Genomic DNA, 17904 nt, shown 5'->3' with positions numbered 1-17904 from the left:
AGGAAGTCTGGAGGAAGGCAACAGGACTGATAAGAGGTTTCACAAAATACCACCTGTAAGGAATTATTATTTAAATTGGATTTGTTTAGTCTAGAAAAGACTCAGGACAGCTGTGAGAGGCTTCACTTGAGAAGACAGCAGCTGAAAGGTGTCTGGTAAAAAAGTGCAGTGGTCATAGGTCTATTTGCATGCAGAAGGACAAGAGGAGGTTAGAGTTTAGGAAACCTGTTTCCATGAAGAGTTGGAGATGCTGGAACTGATGATGCAGAGATCTCCATCTCTGGGAGTTTCTAAGGGTATAAACTGATGTGTGCCATGAGTGGCATAGGCACAGGCACAGAATGACACAGAAGGGTCTCCCCACACCTTGTTTAAATCCATCTTGTGGGGTATGTTGCTTTCTTGGCAGTAGTAGAAGGAATGCTGGATGCAAGTTTGGTTGCTGACGTGGAAAACATGCTGAAAGGTGGGTATGTTTGCACAGAAAATGTTGATAAGGCAGGAAAAACAGCCAAAAGTTTTAGAAGTTCTGCTTCAAATAAGTATTTTTAAGGAAAACTGCTCCTGTGGCAAAACATCTTTCATTAAACAAAAGATTCAGCTGGAAAAATTTGCAATGAGCTCTGCAGATTAGCAGTCCAGCACAATCTCAAAATATCTGAAGTGTAGTTACTGATCTAGAAATCGTTCTTTTCACCATTTGGGATTAAGCAGAGATAACACACCACCTATGTTTGCAATGGGAAGGTGAGGAAATAAATTTTCAGGGCAGCCAGAGAGGAGCTTCACCTGTGCAAAATGCCATGGAAGAGTAAGGATTGAGAAAGACTGTGCAAGAAGTGCCAGATTAGGAGGGCAGTGGTATTCTCTCAGAGAGCCAAGGAAAGACTGTGGTTCAGGCATGAGAGGCAGAAACCGAGGGCTCAGCAACTGCTGGTTATCACAAAGCCTGCCACTTCTGTGTGTTCAGCCCAGGAAACTGCTGAGTGGGATGTGAAGCTGCCATATGTTTTTGCAGATGCTTCAAGTGTGTGTGCTCCCCTGATGAATATATGCTTCATACCCAGTATTGAAATTGGGTCAAAGTATTATAGAGCTCCAGGAGGAAACTCCTGAGCATTTACAGACATGTGATAATGGACAGCAGTTTTACTTTCCCATATTGAGGGTACACAGAGGGGAGTGCAACATGAGATCCACACCAAAGACAAGGCAGATACCCTGCCCAGCTGTCATATTTCACACCAGCAAATTGGAAGAAAATTAAAAAATTGAAAGCGAGATCTGGTCCTTGCTCTGGGAATGCAAACAGGCCTGAAAGGTTCCTACATAGATATTTGTACCTGGCATAAAACCACCACAGAAACTTCTGTGTTTTGCCATGCCTTTAATAGGAATATTAAATAGGAATATGCCAAGTGAATATGAAGGATTGAGATCTTATTGTTAGAATAGTCTTGAGTTGGTGTAACTTCCCTTAAGAGGAGGGTACAATGTTCAGCTCTGCCCACTGCAGCTCAACAGCTGCCCTCCCAAATATGTCAGGCTGCAGGCTCACACATTAAATAACTGTTCTGTGGGTGTGAGAGACAGGGGACCTTCAACTCTCAAAAGTAGTGGCTTTTTTTCCTCCAAAGCCCCAGGGAGATTTGTATCCTGAGATACCATCTCTCTTTCAGGCATGGACAATGAGCTGCCAGCATCATCATTGCTCTTAGCTTTAATTTCCAGCACAAATAGCCCCAAACCTCTCTGGAGTGGGAGCAATATGAGACAGATACATTGCCTCTTAATGCAAAGCTAACTGTGTTTATTCCATTACTCAGTTCCCAATTACCAGCCTTATCTCGCAGAAGCTTGGGATGGCTCTATAGTTTCAGAAATTTCATGGTAAAAGGATAATTTTTTTAAATACAGTGTTTTCCAGAAAGACTACCTTAAATATATAGTGCAATTCAAATCCTCTGCTTCCTTTAATGCTACTTTCAGGTTGTTTTTTTTTTGGTTTTTTTTTTTTTTTCAAATTAGGTTTAGCAACATGCATGAGATATTAAAGGGACAAGGCTTAGATTTTCTGTGTCTGTACAGAAGTCTGTTCCCTGTGTGGGCCAGTTGAAGCTGAGCAGAGTTACTGTCCTTTGACTTCCCCAGCTTTCTGGGTAGAGGAGACAGGGATAGGACTGGCTGCCTGCAGGAAAGTCTGGCCAAAAGCACTGGATCACATCCTTTGTGGAGGTAAATCAACATTGTCTGGGTGGCACTTCTGGAACCATGACTATTTTCATCAGGATCAGACCTTTTCCATATGGTGAGGAAGTGGTAAAGATCACAAAGGGATGGAAATCTGTCCATGCATGGCAATAATTGCAAGAATCTATGGGGCTTTCCTATGTAGGTCTAAAGAATGATAGTGTGGCTCTTTCCCTTTAAGGAGACCTGCTGAGCCAATAAGACACTAAGCCCAGATGCCCAGAGGAAGGGCAGTGTTGCTGTGAAGACACAGCCACAAAAGGCAAAATGTCTGGATTTCTTTTCCAGCTCTGCCACCAACTTCCTGGATGATTGTGGCCAAGAGAACCAGGTCTGTTGTTCCAGCAGCCCCCGTGCCCTCTCTGCACAGGCACAAGTTGTGTGTTCACTGAGGGCTTTGCACAAAAGTCCAGCAAATGCAAAGCTGCAGAGAGCCACATGCTGCCCTGTTTTACTCAGGAGAATGGGATGAGTTAGTGAAGCCACTGGATCCCTAGCAGCAGGGATTGGATCCAGAAACAGGGGAGAGTGTCAGAGCAAAGCCCACCTTGCCCAGTGGCCCATTGCTGGCAGACAGTGCTCAAGGAAGAAAACAAATTCAAGGTGGGCAGAGCTGGACTTCCAGAGTTGGGAGTGGTTCGTGTGAACTCAGCAACCCTCAAAGGATTTTTAAACCTGGGAGCATGAGTAGTCCAGGATGAGCTCTCAGGGCACCTTGGGATTTTTAGCTTCCTTGCAGCAGGACTCATTTCTTCAGCTCTACGTCAGACCTGCTGGGTCACACAGGGCTTTTGTAGCTGCTGCAAAGAACAGCCTTCCCATGGCTGTGTCAGCTCTCAGAAGGAAGCGATGCTGCCTGTCAGGGAATTGAGGCTAAATGCACTGGTGTTTCCTCATGCTTTGGAAGGGAAGAGAAGTCTGGAGAGAGTTATTGTTGTGGTGTACAGGAACTTTGCCAGTATAATGCCCTGTAATAACAGCTAGTGTTCCTTCAGGTCATTAAGTTACCTATTTTTTAGTACTCTTGCTCATGACAAATAGATCTTGAGTTTAGAGATGCCCTCTTTCTCTTTCCTGACTTACTAAGTATATATGAGATATTTTCTTTGTTTTTTATGGCGATGGATTCAAATATCCCTGTTTAAGTGTCATCTTCCAAATCTTTCCTCCAATGAGCCATGACCAGATAACCAACACATTTGTGTTCTGTCTTCATGTCTCAGTGGGAACTAAAGCATGAGGAAATATTCTGAAGGGCATACAGATGATGAAACTGGATTTAGAATAAGGATATGTCTGTCTGCTCTCAGAGATAGTCTCACATCTGCTTTGTCTTTGCCCCACAATGAAGCTGCATCCTGGAAGCCACAGAGCTGAGTTAGGGTGGGGGTGCCTTGTGGTGGGGTTTGTACATCTGGGCTCAGGGTGGTGTGAATGTGGCTACATTCCACCTGGAGATGGCTGCTGTCCAGCTGGCTGGGAAGGGGGCTGGATGGACAAGCAGCTGTTTGCCTTGGCCAGCATGAACATGCCCAAATCCTCCTCATGTGCTACTGGAGGGTACTCAGATATTCCAGTGATGAGGGCAGTCTGAGAACCTGTTTAGACCAGAACATGGGTTTCAGTGGCAGTTTTCTGGCTGATTAATTGGGTGACTTTGTGCAAGTCTTAGCTTGCTATTGCCCTATCCAATAAATGGGAATAGCAGCATTTGTCTCCCTTTGTAAAACACTTTGAGGTCTATGGCTAATCCTCCTCCTTTTTCCCACCCTTCATTATGGGACCAAGTGGAATCTTACGACACATTGAGTTTCTGTGGTCTGGCATTTGCCAAGCATCTGAGAATGACTCTTTGGCTTGAGTTTGCAATGCCTGTGAGTGCCACGTGACTTGTCATGGCAGCTCCTTGTTGAAACCAGGTCAGAGATGGGGGAGAGGAGCTGAAGTGGGCATGAGGAGGATACAGACCCCGGGGCATCCTATAGCCACACACATCAGCAATCCATCAGCAACCCACAACACTTTGTGGTTCAAAGCTCTGCAAATACTTAAGAGTGGAAAACTCCAAACAAGAGAAGATTCCTCTTGACCACCACTGCTCTGTCACCCTGGTGAGCAGTAGGCAGAGCTGGAGAAAGATCTTCATTGGGCATGTGGAGATGTTCTCATAACATGATGTTCAACAGTTGGAATTCAAAGACCTTGTATTGTTGTGCACTACTGATATTTTAGGACACAGTTACTTCTTTCCCTGATTGTCCTTGGAATCATAGAATAGAAAGGGCTGGGTTGGATAATCTGGTTCCAACACCACCCCTGCCATGAGCAGGGATGTCACCCACTAGATCAGGTTGCTCAGGGCCCCATCCAACCTGATATTGTCCAGGGATTTTCTCCTATGTTAGGATGCAAATCCATTCTTAAATCTCATCCCAAGCTGGTACCAACAGGATGTGCTACTGAAGTTATGCTGTTTCTTGCAATGACATGAAAGAAAACCTAAATGATTGCAAATAAACCTTGAAGAAGGGGGTGAATAGCTAAGAAATCAGGTTGCTGATACACATAGATCTTCCCAAAGAACATTGCAAGTCTGGAGGAGCCTTGAAGAGCCTGGAAACCAGCAGAGATCAGTATCAGGTGGCAATGAGCTTACAGGAGAGAGGCTTGAAGAGAGGCTTGATCACAATCTCCAAGTACTTAGAAGAGGAAGGGAAATGAGGCAGATGTATCCAGACATCTCCTGGCTGAAACTTGAAGCTGACCGTATTTTACTTTTTGTGGTGGTGGGGAACAGGAGCAGTAGCTTCCTGCAGAGCAATGCCCCAAGGCTCCTGTAGTCCCTGAGCGGCTAGGGCCAAGTGTTCAAAAAAATAAACTGTAACAGGAATGAGCTGGAGGTGTGTGGTGGCCTTTGCCATGAACAGGAGCAGATTAGGGGATCCTCCTCAGTCCTGTAGTTCAGGATCCAGTGATTTGTATTTCTTCTGCCACAGCAACATTAAAGCCAACTTCATCTTCTCATCTCATCAAGCACAGAGTCCCACCAGTGGGGGTAAAGCTTTTGAGAGGGAATAGTGCTTCAAGGCTCAACTCCAAACACCATCAGTTATCTGGGCCAGCTTGAGCTGCCTCTTTTCTTGTCCTTTGCCTCCACTGTATCATTACAGGATGACATCAGGTGCTCTCTCCCTTAAATCAGAAAGAAACCCAAACAAACAAGTAACATACCAAGAGCCCGTGAGCGAGTGCACATGAAAGGCTGCAACTTCTCAGAGCAGTACCCAGGGTCTGCTCCCTTGACCAGGGCTGTGAGGGACTCAGCACCTGGCTGGGCTGGACCCAATGGCTCTGTGCTTCATGAGTCCCATCAGGTATCATCTGTCCATACACAAACTGTGCTTTACTTATAAAGTAAATTGCATTACATGGGCTATGATGTACAATTTCAAAGCAGACCCACCTTAAAAACATTTTGTTTAATAAAATAACTTAATTAGAAGAGAGCTTCTGGCTGATGTGGTTGAGGCTGTGATAATTTTTCCTTCTCAAATCATTTTCTCTGTTTATTATACTTAATTATAGTGTAATTATGTATCCATCCTCTAGGCAAATTATGCAATCAGAAAATGTGAGTGGTTCATTTGCTGCTGCTGTTGGGACCAGTGTTTACATCCCTAGTACAAAATATGAGCATAATTCCTATTATTTATAATATTATATATATATACATATATATAAAAGAAGTTTCACACAGGATGAAGAATTTGTGTAAATATTTTATTGGCACTCATTTTTGCATCATCCACTCAATTCGTTTCTGGCCTACTAATAATGGAGACACCCAAAGCTCAGATAAGTAAAATCTTTACCATGAATTTTCTCAAACACAAATACATGGCTGAGGAATGTGGAAGTTGCACAGCTGAGCTTTAATTTTGGTAGGAGGGTTATTATTACTTTTAAGAGCTGGTTTTGAATTTCACTTCCTAATATTCCAGGATTTAGCACAACAAGAGAGAAAGGAACCCCACAGTATCCAGTTGTGGAGTGTGGAGTTGTGCTCACATCATGGGTTCAGACTAACCTATTTTTAGCCACGTGCTTCATGAACTTTCTAACCATGGCAGCCCTGACTTTAGCAGACTGAGTTGTTTGTTCTTCCTCTTGTTTCCCCTGATGGGAGTTGACAGATCGTGTTTGAACATACCAAAACGTGAAGCCAAGTGTCCAAATCTTGAAAACCCTCCTGAGATGGATGTTTTCTCCTTCTTTGGCCAGCTCTCAGAGTTAATGCAAACTAAATTCCCACTTGGCAATTTCAGCTTCTCTGTCTGTGCTTATTTTGCAGGATGAAGCCACTCGCACCAGCAGAGCAGATGGGGGAGGTGACACATCTACTGCTGGAGCTCAGCCCCCCATGTTTGTTACAGCTGGCAGAGGTGAGACATCCACCTCACCATCCCACCCAGAGAAGGAAAAAGGTGATTCCTGATCATCCTCACCAGCCCTCCAGCTGTCCCATGGCCTCAAACAGCCTTTCCCTTTTCCCACCCCCAAAATACAACCACTGCCCCATTCCTCCCTCCCTGAGTTGTGGTCTCTGAGGGAAAGGCACTGCCCCAGCTAGCCTGGAATAAAGCTACAGAGCAGAGAATCAAAGCCCAGATCCAGGCAGATACTTTGTGGTAACCTAAGATGCCATGAACATCTGGGGAGGTTTTTCAAAGGAGCCAGGAAATGCTCCTGGGTAGGGGCTGTTGCTCCCTCCTGACCCACTGACCCACTGGGGAGCTGCATTCACACCCATACAGGGGGCCAAACTAGCCCAAACAGAGTGCAAATATCCATTGCTCCCAGTGCTGACTGGAGCAGCAGATGGGACACAGTACGTGGGATGCCACATGCCAAGAGCCCCAAGCCTGGAGCAGCAGCAGCTCCATGGAGAACTGAGGGACCACAAGAGCAGGCACTGACTCAGTCCATGGCAAGGAAGCATCTCCCAGAGCGGGATGAGATGGAGCAGCAGCCATGTAAGGTGTTTTTGTTTTTTCCTGATGTTATCCCCATTTTCCCAGGTCCCAGGTTCAGACAGCCGTCTGCCATGCTCTTTGGCCAGACACTGAGATGCTAACCATAAGCTGGCGCTGCTGCCATGAGCAAAGGGACAATGCCATGGAGTGCCTGGGTCGTGCCAGCCTCTTCCCACAGGGATTTTGCATGGGCTCAGGTAGACTGAGACTGGGCAGAGGGTGCTCTGGCTCTGGCCCCCTCCCAGAGAAGGATTTGTCCATTATAGTCTCGCTTGTTTGTGGGGTGTGGCCTGAAAGGGAGTGTTGGAATATTTGTAGGGGGTTTTCTGTATTTTGTTATGAAACCCTTGGGTTTTTCATGCCTTGAATTTGGAAGCACATACCTTAGCAAGCAATTTTACAGGTCCTTGGCTCTAAGGTGATGCTTCCCACCTGTTGGTTTGTAAATGCTATGGATTGAGTGGTGTATTTAACTATTTCTGAGCAATGGGGAAGCTGTGGTGCAATTTACCTGAGGTCAGGCAGAACTCTGAAGGAAGGGCTTGGAACAGGAGTCAGACTGCCAAGTCCCCAGCTGCCAGACACAAGTGGGGCTCCTCCATCCTTTCTGTCCTTTCCTGGTTTTGTTTCCCCTTGTATTCCTAGGGGGGGGGGGGGGGGAATGAAAGAGGGGGAAATTAAATGCAGATTATAAACTCCAGCATCTGTGCAACTGGATGAATTTGATCCAGTACTGGCCACTGATTCTTAAGGAACTTCTCGTCTCAGAGGGAACTGGTTCAGAAACCAGCCAGGAGGTGAGATCCCAGAGCTGTGAGCGAGGACAAGGGCCACCCTTCCTAACAGATTTGATCAGTTGAATTTCAGTTACTGGGAAGCCATAAGGGAAGCCCGGCCTATTTTTATATCTTGGAGCCCTCCTGGAAACCTCAGGCCCAAAAATGTGTTCCAGCACATGCTGAGCCTCGCACAGTGTCCAGGGGAGCATTGCACCCCTATCTGAGCTGTCGTGAGCTAAAGCCAGCAGAAGTAGATTTCCAGTCACACCTTCTGTTTTCATGTCAGCATGCCATAATGACATGAGGCAGCAGATGGATGCAGACCAGGAAGAGTATTTGGACATATTAGGCAATGGGGATTGGTCCATTCAGCTCACATATCTCCAGCTGAGAGATCACAAGGCTGCAAAGGATCAAACTGAAAGCTTCTCATAAAGAGAAGCAAAATAGGCTTTGCTCAGGTTTATTGGACATTTTATTTAAACCATCAGCTCCTGTCCCAGTCTGCATAACCCCACACCCTGCCCTTTAAATTGCTAACAGAATTACCCCATTTTCATTGGGTTCAGAGTCTTTCCCAGAGTTTCCACCTTTCCCCTCTGGGGAAGGGCTGACCAGCAGACATCCACCTAAAATCCTCTGTCAACAGATAAAGGTAAAACACACTTTTCAGTCAGCTATAGGATGTGTTTCCCAAAAGCTCTGGTATCTCTGGTCCTCTCTACTTTATGAAACTATTACTTTGCCTAATAGAAGGAAACAATGCTTGACCATCTGGTAGCAACACCACCATAATTCAGGTTGCTTCACTCACTGTCCCATCAGCAACAGGAACAGAACTTTCTTCTTGTTTCCCTTGATCTCTCAGCCCTGTGCTAGAAAGACAAAGCCAGAAGGAGCCATGGGGGAGTGAACTGCACCCTGAACTGGGTTTCTGAGTTTTGAGGGACATCTCTGATTATGAGTGAGATTCCTTCACCATTAGGACATTTCCCAATTCTGTGTGTGCACGAGGATGAAGAACTCAGTAACCCCAGTCAGGAGAAGACACTGGGGTATCATCCTATGTGCAAATGCCAATTTCCCCTCCAGCAAAGCCTGGGGACTGGGATCACATCACCTGGGCATCATGCCTGGGGAATCACCACTGAGGTCCATGTCACCAAACAGCACTACATACAAACACATCCAACATGATTGTGAGGGAGGTGCTGAGCTTACTCAGGTCCAGCATGGAGAGACCTCCATCGCCCCTGAGGGACTCCTCATCCTGGAGACCAAGCCACTTCTTCATCCCCATTGCTTGTTCTCTTAGAAACCTGAACCAGGGAAATGATTTGTTGCCATTCCTCTGCATCAAGAGAAATATCCAGACTTGTACTCCTGTTTATCCACTCTTGGGGAGCATAGTCAGACAGTGAAGGCCTGGATGCTGGAGTTTATGGCTTAAATCAGTGGGATTATTCATGAGTTGAGAGATAACCATGTGCTTTTATGCTTGGCTGGAGCAGCGTCTCAAGCTGACAGCTGGGAGTCAAAAGCTCTGAGTCACCGGGTCCCTCCTCTCTCTCCTTCCTGCGGGACCAGTCTGCTTCCCTGCCTGCCGCATAAGGAGGATGGCAATCACTTTTATCTGATGCTTGCTTTCAAATGGCCCTAAAGGCCTCTTCTGGCCTGATGAAAATTCAGTAGAAGCTGGACTAATGTGGAAAGAGGGAGGATATTTAACTAATGAAAGCATGGGGCTCAGGAAGGCAATTATATCCTTTCTTCCTCCTGACATTCCCACACAGGCTACTGGTGATTGCTGCAAAATCTTCTACCGGCAGAGAGGAGTGGGAGGCCATGGAAAGGGTGAGACAAGGCCCTCTGAGCCTGGGGGAGGCTCTGTGGCGTGGTTGTTGGGGTGACCAGCACAGCAGGTTCCTAGCAGTAGTTACACCTTAAAAGAGGTTCCTTTCAACTAAAAACTTGATCCTGCAAGCCTCTGCTTCACCTATGTACTTTGTAAAACAAAAACAGCACAAAAACTAGAGACAAAGAGAGATGCATGGGCCAAATGCATGTATTTTATGCCCCAGTTTCCAGAAAGTCCCCAGAGGGGTTTCCACATTTATCATGTACCTCTAAATAAAAGATGATTTAAAATATAGACCCCATTCCTTGTCCTGCAGTTCCTGTGCAGTATTGGTCAGTACTGCAGGGGGTCTCTCTCCCTGTGGACCTGTGCAGGACTCACTCAGTGCTGAGTTTTAGGAGAAACAAGCAGTGTGAGCTGCCCAGGGTGCAAAGGGCTGACTGGATTGAGGACTGATGGTGCCTTTCCCAAGTTGCCCTCTTGCCACCATCCCTGGGAGGCGAAGTTGTTCCTGCAGCCCTGCTTCAGTGCACCCCTGTTTTTAGGGCAAGCTGCCTTTGGCATACGCCTGTAAGATGGGCTGTTCTGCACCTCCCTGTTGGTTAACAAGTCAGATAGGAGAGTGTGAGAAACTCTGCATAGCTACAGTTGCTGTGCCCAGGAGACAGTGCAGGCAAAGGAGCTGTGGGCATCCTTCCAGCTGCCCCAGCATCAGTAAATACAATTGCTCTCACTTTCCATTGATAGACATCAAAAAGCAATTGAGAATCAAGCTCTTCAAATTGATAGGTCTCCTGAATTTGAAACATTTTTGATTATTTGGCTGGTATCACTGCCTAGATTAGATTATTTTTTTAAAGAGAAGATTAAAATAAACAGTATTTATGGTTTAATTATTTGAATGACTAAGAAGCTACAGCTTTATTTTTACTTCACAGAGGACTAGGAGATGTTTTTAATGATATGTTTTACTCACATAGGACCTTTCATCCAAGAATCTCACACTGCTTTTCAAATAATTAATTAATCTTTGTACCTCTCTATGAAACAGTTATTATCTCTGATGTTACTAATGGGTAAGCAAAGGCACACAGACGTCAAGCACAAACTGTTTTCCAAATATTAATTAACTAATTCTCTCAGCACTCTGTGAGACTGTTCCTATCTCTGCCACTACCACTGGGTAAATTAAGGCACAAATCTACAAGTAACTCACCCAAGGCCATGCAGGTGAGTCAGGAGCAGGACTGAGAATAGCAATGAGCGGTCTCTGAGCTCATTGTTTCCAGCAAGTCCTACCCCGTATTCCTGACAACAAGCAGCACCTTCCCTGGTGTGAAGCACAGCTGAAACCAGCTGCTTTATGAAAATATCTCCTCTGGTCTGTCTCTATCCATTGGAGATCATGTTTGCCCACATCAATCTGCAGTTTATTTTGAACTTGTGGCTGGTGGAAGCTGGAGTAACTGTGAGGAGCAATGTTTGGTTCAAAGGCCCTGGGGGGGCTCCAAGATGCTCTGAGATGGTGCTGGGGGTGTCCAGCAGCACACAGGCTTCTAGAGCTCATCTCTGTGCCAGCCTGTGTGCCATCCTCAGGCCAGCACAGCCTCGGGCTCAGCCAGGCACGGGGTGCCACGTGCAGGGCCCCAGGTGTAATAAGCTGAGCTGCTGAACATGTGTGTCCCCTGCCCCATTCACCCACCTCCTCCTTTGGCACATGGCAGTGGGGTATCTGTAAGGGTCTGTGCAAGGAAATGTGGAGAAACTCAGCAGCCAAACCCACCTTGTCCCTTGCACAGTCCATCAGCTCAGGCTTGGTGTGTGTTTATCCCATGGAGCAAGAGCTTTCTGTGCTCCCCGGGAGGAAGAGGAAAAGGCAGGAAGCTGGAGGCACTCTCTGCCCCCAGGAAGGGTCCCACTGTAGGATTCTCTGCACAGGCACCTGAACCTTCACCACAAGCACATCCCAGCTGAGCTACTTTAAACATGGGCTTGGCCTCATCAAATGCAGTCTCATTTCCACATGAAAGGTCTGGAGAAATATGAAGCCAGCTCATCTGTATTGATAAAAATTTGGCATTACTTTCCCAGTTATCAAAGCTTTCTGTGTACATTAATCACAATGCAAAAACCTGGAAGATGGGTGCATCTCAGCTGTCTTTCTGGGGGTGTTTTTTTGGGGGGGGTTTGTTGTTGTTGTTGTTGTTGTTGTTGTTGTTGTTGTTGATTGTTCCTTTTTTCCCCCTAAGCTTCCTTTGTCCAGTTCCACTCTGCTGGAGTCTGATTGCTCTCTCCCCTCTGTAATTTGGATGCCCCACTCTTCATGCTCCAGCTCTGATGCAAACACTTGCCAAGTTTAACAAAGCTGGCATGATCACCCTGTGCCCATCTAGACACAGTCTAACTGTGGCACTAATGCCAGGCTTCCACAGGCTGAGCTCGGCGTTCATCAGAGCTCTGCCCGCAGTCAGCACTTTGATCTTTATCCTTGAAAACCACAGCCATTGACAAAGGTAAAATGAATTTCTGACTTTGAAAGACTTTGATGGCATTCTCCTGTTTTGGTTTGCATTTTGGGGTTTTTTTCCTCTTTTTTGCTCTTCCAGCTGAACTTCATCATAAAGCTTCTGATTACAGTGGCAGAGAGAGAGAGGTCACGCTGTCTTGCTTTCTGCTGGTTTAAAATCTGAAAGGAAAACCTTGGGACACTTCTGAGACAGTCTTCCAGTGAGTGAAATATAAACCGTAATGGGAATCAGAGATAGAGGCCCCTCAGGATCTGGTCTTGTACCGTCTTTAAAAAAACAAACCAAAACAAAACAGTTTTGAATAAGGCCAGGTGTCAAGAGCAGGAGAGAATGTGAACTATTTGGTGTTAGACTTCTAGCTGGAAAGCTGTAGCCTGCCAAGCACTGCTATTTGCCTCCATGTAGCACTGGCTGAGCTGAGGCAAGGGTCTTCTATCAGACATTGCACTTCTATCAGACATTGTACAGAAATGCTGTAAGAGTGCCTTGCCTGGAGGTGTCATCATGACACAAACATGGTGAGCAAATCCAGTGTTGCTGCTCCATCTCAGTGAGAAGGATCACAAAAGGTACCTGAATTCACTGAAGGGCTCCAGGTGCCTTCATAGCAGTGATGCCATCAAGGTTGTCAAAGATGACAAAGATGGCATCTCTGCTGGCAAGCTGTTGGCTCTAAATGTGGTGGCTGTACTGTCACACACAGCTGGACAGTGGTGATTTGTGTGTGCAACCACTTCTGACACTTTCCCCTGCTCTGAGTTGTAGGGTTTTAGCTTGCTGAGGGGAAGTGCTTGCATATCTCTGAGCAGCTTTCTTTGCTAAAGAAAAAGTCAGCAGCTTTGAGACAGACTTTTCTCTTTGTAAGGTTATAAAAGCCGATTGTGAGATGTCTTATCCCTTTGAATTTACTGGAGGAAGCACTTTACATGAGGGGCCTTCGATGAGGTACTTCCACCAACCTGGATGAATTTCAGTGGAAGCAAAGGAAGGGGTCCTTTCACTGGGCCTGGAATGAGAGCAGGGATTGAAAGAATGGAGGTTAATACCATGGACAGTGCAAAAGGGGGATGCTTTAATTAAGGGAGATGGACAGTGTTTATTTGCATATCTGTAAAAATCTTCCAGGGACTGGGAGTGAAACCCAGGTTTGCTGAGGTCAGCAGGATTTTTGCCACCAATGGCCAGGTGTGCCCTGCTCTCTACCTAAACACCTGCATGGAAAATTCCAGAGACCTTGAGTGATGTCAGTGACTGGAAGCACCAGCAGGGATGACCATTCCCAAAGGCAGAACATCACAGTGCAGATTTTGGGGTGCCCAGCTCCTGGTGAGGAGAGCCCATTTGCCAAAATGCACTTTGTTAAACAAACAAGTGAAAAACAGCTCTGCCTTCAAGGTGACTGGCTCCCAGCTGGAGCTGGCTGAAAAACTTTCCTCTTGTCATATATAAATATCACTTATACACATAGTTGGCAAGGAAAAACCTTATCTAGGTGGTATGTCTGTTTGAGATAGAATGATGTTTACATTTTATGTGTATAAACTCACATAGATATATATTCCTAATATCTAAAAAAAAATTTCTTTTCCTGAACACTTCACCAGTTGATTCACAGACTCCAAATGGTGAGACAATATATTAAATAGAAATGTTGACAGTTTCCCATGGAGAGTTTTCTGCAGCCTTGAAGAAGCTCTACTCAACATTTGTTTTGAGATTTAAAGGAATTTGATTAACATTTTGCTGTTGCCCGTTGCTGAGTACTCTGAGTTGAGCTGGGACCAGAGGAGCACTGGATGAGTAAAGCTCTTCTCTTATTTACAGCCTTGTTGAAACAATGAAGTAGCAGGAATCTCCTTGGAGAGCAATGGATCACAGCACTTGTCAAGATAATTTCCAAATCAAAGATGACTTCCAAGGAGAAGCAAGGGTATAATTTTGGAGCCAGTCAAGCCAATGGCAAAAATCCCAATTTCTGCACAGTATTATTAATGGAGCCTCTGAAATTTTGGAGTGTTATGTATTATAGATTATATACTATAGATTATATTGTGGCTAAAAGGTTCTACCCAAATTCAACATCTGTGAGCCTTACAGAGGTATGACCCTAAAAAGGAGTGATGAAAAAGGTCAGCCTAGTTTAAAAACAAATACCATGTTTATAATGAGGCCAAAGGGAGAATGAAGAATTCAGTACTTAATACTGACACCTGCCACTTGCAAAATATCTCCACCACTAGAAACAAATATCTATGAGAGTTTGGAAAAGTTTGGTCACTCATTTGTTCCTCCTTTGTTTCCATTTCAGTCACTGGTCCATCTGTCCAATGACAGCACTGACATTGCTCAATGTCACAAAGCGAAGCTGCCGGAGTTGCTCCATATGCTGCTCCCAGGTGAGAAGGCAACAGGAACAGCTATAATTCTTACCAAAACAAAGCAAGGCAGAAGAATATTTGCTAATGTTTTTGGATATAGTTGTTAGGTCCCAGGCACAGAGATTAGTCAGAGTACCCATAAATATCACTGTCACTGAAATTCTGATTTCCAAGTTCTTTGCTCCCAACGCCCGTCAGCTTTGAAAACTCAGTTGAGCTCTGGCTGCTACACTGGGAAAACCTGCTGGGATTTGCTTGGTTCTTGGTCCCCACCAGACCATTTCAGGAGGGGAAGAAAGAGGCACATCCATGTGGTGCATCTCCCAGTAGAAAAGTGCCCCCCCATTGTAAATCCTGCAGGTGACCCCTTGAGCTCCATTCCTGATGTCACAGCTTCCAGTGGTATCATTCAGAAGGGATCAGCCCCAGGGTGACAGAGCAGATGCGGAGCCTGGCAAAACACTCAGGCCAAGTATCATAAGTGCTCAGGTCAGTTTTCTTTCTTCTCTGCATGTCTCTGCTGGGAATCAGAGTCTTGGTCCTAATAAATATGGCAGTTCTGACTGTCATTTAAGAAAATTCAGTTTCCTAGAGAAACCTCAGACAAAAGAACCAACCCAAGATATTTATCACTTCACACTATGTTAATGCAAACAAAAACATTGCATGCTGCAATAAATCCATTACAGAGTCTTACCAGAACAAACTGATATTCCCATGGGGCCAATTTCAAGCTGGAAGGGTTTGGGCTGGTTTATGCTATTAATATTCTTTCATAATGGAGAAGGCATTTTTCAACTGAATGAAAAACTTTGCCTCCAAACATGTCCAGTTTCATTGAAAGATTTAGAGGTTTCAAGAAGAAAAAACAAAGACCAGTGTTGGGAAGGATGAATAAATATAACTGCCTGGCAAAAGATTCACAATAGTATAGCCAGGATGAAAACAATCCCCCCTACTGGTTGAACAATGCCCTTACCTATAGATAGGTCCAAAAGTCAAATGGACTGTTCTATCTGTTCTATCTCACCCCCCAAAATGTATGGTTCATCCCACACCTGTAACTCTCCCTGAAACATCAGGTGTCTGTAACCCCATTGGCCTAAGTCTTGTTCCAGCCCACCTTGAAGCCCCCTGATAAGGGGTCTCTGAGGGGCCAGATGCCCTCTTGGATCTTCCCCCCTCTTAAAACTTCCACCCTCTCCTGGAGCATCCTCTCTACCCCTTGTCTCTCCCCTCCCCCATCCCCTCAGACCTTGCCACGTGCTGTATCTGGCAGCTCCAAGCAAGACCTTTCTCCATTCCTAATAAACCTGATATTCTAAGAGCAGCCTTCAGAGATCTCTTGTCTCCATTCATCAAAGCTGTCCTGGAGCCCAGCCTTCCCTACAGACCAGCAATTTGATGATTGCCTGAGTGAGAGATTTCTTCAGTGTTCTCCCTCTCCCCATCACCTCAAAAACTCAAAAAGTAAAATATTAACTGAAAGAACCAAATCCATCCATGTCATCAACATTTTTCATGGGGGAGAGTCATAGTGCTACCTCCATCATTTACTTTGCAATAATGATATATTTATGTGTTAACCCCAAAATTAGCTTGGCCAAGCCAGGAATGCCCACAACGACTCTTTGAGGGACATATTTGTACCTGCAGAGCAGGACTGGGTGCAGTCACACACAGGCAGGGCCAGCCCAAGAGAGAGAGTCCCCTGGATTTGCAGAAGCAGAGTTCAGCAAAGCCTGGCTGAATGGCACCATTTAAGCCTCAAAGGAGAGCCCAAGTGCCAGCCAGCACAAGGAGATACGGAGCACCCTGGAGAAGGGCACAAAGATGGCACTGATGAGCAGCACTTGGCTTTGCTCCCACAGGGGTCACAGCTGGGTCTTCTATTAAATTTTTCTCAACACAGCAGTATTGAGAATTATACCAAGTTACTCACTAGTATTATTTGACAGTCCTGGCATCAGCAAAGACAATCAAAGGCTCTGTTATCTTTTATAAGCTGCAGAATTTGGCTCTGAGGAGACAAAGGGCCAGCAGAACATGTAAGTAAAGAGGTACCTTTGTCTCTCTGAAGGTGCATCCTGGGTTTAGCTACAAAAGCCTCCATCTGGAAATACCAGTGACTGGTAAAAAATGTGTCTATTCTGAATTTTTTAAAAAATATCTATTAAAATAGAAGGAGAAACTATTTCAATTTCATTACCAGTATCCTTTTGGAGCTGAGGTTCCTGTATGCACATGCAGCATTCAGGTTTGTCACACTAAATCATCAGTGTGGCAAAGCTGTTCCCAGTCATTGCTCTGTTTATTTTCAGTGTCCCATCCTATCAGCTCAAATTGACTTGGGAAGAGGTAAAGCAAGGAGAACAGGCAGTTTTTAAGGTTGCACCAAGTAAAAGGTAAGAAAATATAATAAATTTTATTTCATGCCTTCTTGCCAATTGCTAGAAATGTGCAGTCCATATGAATGCATATAACAAGGAGGGAATGTTGGGAAAACCAATAAAGATTTTGTGGTCTTAACTATAATGAATGTAGTTTGATATAGAGTCTGTTTTTCACTGCATGGCAAAATGAATCATAAAATACTGGACCTTGAAACTCCTACATTTTTTAACAATAGCCTGGGGACAGTTTACAGTGTAATGAATTGTAATTAACCCACCTTCAAAATCTTTTATGAGTATTTTGCCAATTAGCTTCGCATGCTTGCTAATGACTCATGGCCAGCGCATGTCTTTACAGAGCAGGGTTTACAGCACACACCAGCCTGGGAAGGCAGCAGAGGGACACAGGATGGGGAGGGACATGCAGGTAAGGCCCAACCAGTCCTAGCAACCAACATATTTCAGCATTCAAAGAGCCTTTGCTGTTCTCCCAGCCCCAAAATAGCTGCAATAATGTATAGCGATGTCAAAAGGCTTTGGTTTCTGAAGGACTGTGAGGAATGCAGAGGGCTCAAGTCCTGACATCTGTTGTTACTTAGTACTAACATATATAATGCTGCTAATTGCTGAGCCATCTTTGTTTTCCTTACTTAGCACTCGGGTTAGAATTATTTTATTTTTGTGG

General features: G+C 45.2%; 2 long non-coding RNA genes across 2 annotated transcripts in view; one reads left to right on the top strand and one right to left on the bottom strand.

Annotated features, from left to right (window-relative positions):
* Positions 1–1990: 1990 nt before the first annotated feature.
* The window catches only part of LOC146768005 (uncharacterized), a 62843-nt gene continuing 46929 nt past the window's right edge, over positions 1991–17904 (bottom strand). The window contains exon 2 of the long non-coding RNA XR_014954427.1: positions 1991–13454. This is a non-coding gene — a long non-coding RNA (uncharacterized LOC146768005). The remainder of the gene's footprint in view (positions 13455–17904) is intronic.
* LOC116183378 (uncharacterized) overlaps positions 12993–17904 on the top strand; it is a 22458-nt gene continuing 17546 nt past the window's right edge. Inside the window, exon 1 of the long non-coding RNA XR_004147990.3 lies at positions 12993–17646. This is a non-coding gene — a long non-coding RNA (uncharacterized LOC116183378). The remainder of the gene's footprint in view (positions 17647–17904) is intronic.

This window comes from Lonchura striata, chromosome 3 (genome assembly GCF_050655825.1).
Source record: "Lonchura striata isolate lonStrDom1 chromosome 3, ASM5065582v1, whole genome shotgun sequence".
Taxonomy (NCBI): Eukaryota; Metazoa; Chordata; class Aves; order Passeriformes; family Estrildidae; genus Lonchura; species Lonchura striata.
This window is presented reverse-complemented; position numbering and strand designations above follow the sequence as displayed.